We start from the raw sequence: 872 nt of genomic DNA on the forward strand, positions 1-872 counted from the left end.
GATTCCGGAATAGTCCCCCATTCGGATCTCCGGGAGGGGACCGCCAAGGGGGAGGTTACCATGAGAAAAAGATTGAATAATCTACGAAAGGATAACGTTCTACGAGTCGGGGCGTGGAATGTCAGAAGCTTGAACGTGGTAGGGAAACTAGAAAATCTGAAAAGGGAAATGCAAAGGCTCAATCTAGATATAGTAGGGGTCAGTGAAGTGAAGTGGAAGGAAGACAAGGATTTCTGGTCACATTAGTATCGGGTAATTTCAACAGCAGCAGAAAATGGTATAACAGGTGTAGGATTCGTTATGAATAGGAAGGTAGGGCAGAGGGTGTGTTACTGTGAACAGTTCAGTGACCGGATTGTTCTAATCAGAATCGACAGCAGACCAACACCGACAACGATAGTTCAGGTATACATGCCGACGTCGCAAGTTGAAGATGAACAGATAGAGAAAGTGTATGAGGATATTGAAAGGGTAATGCAGTATATAAAGGGGGACGAAAATCTAATAATCATGGGCGACTGGAATGCAGTTGTAGGGGAAGGAGTAGAAGAAAAGGTTACAGGATAATATGGGCTTGGGACAAGGAATGAAAGAGGAGAAAGACTAATTGAGTTATGTAACAAGTTTCAGCTAGTAATAGCGAATACCCTGTTCAAGAATCACAAGAGGAGGAGGTATACTTGGAAAAGGCCGGGAGATACGGGAAGATTTCAATTAGATTACATCATGGTCAGACAGAGATTCCGAAATCAGATACTGGATTGTAAGGCGTACCCAGGAGCAGATATGGACTCAGATCACAATATAGCAGTGATGAAGAGTAGGCTGAAGTCCAAGACATTAGTCAGGAAGATTCAATACGCAAAGAAGTG

Source organism: Schistocerca americana, chromosome 2 (genome assembly GCF_021461395.2).
Source record: "Schistocerca americana isolate TAMUIC-IGC-003095 chromosome 2, iqSchAmer2.1, whole genome shotgun sequence".
NCBI lineage: Eukaryota > Metazoa > Arthropoda > Insecta > Orthoptera > Acrididae > Schistocerca > Schistocerca americana.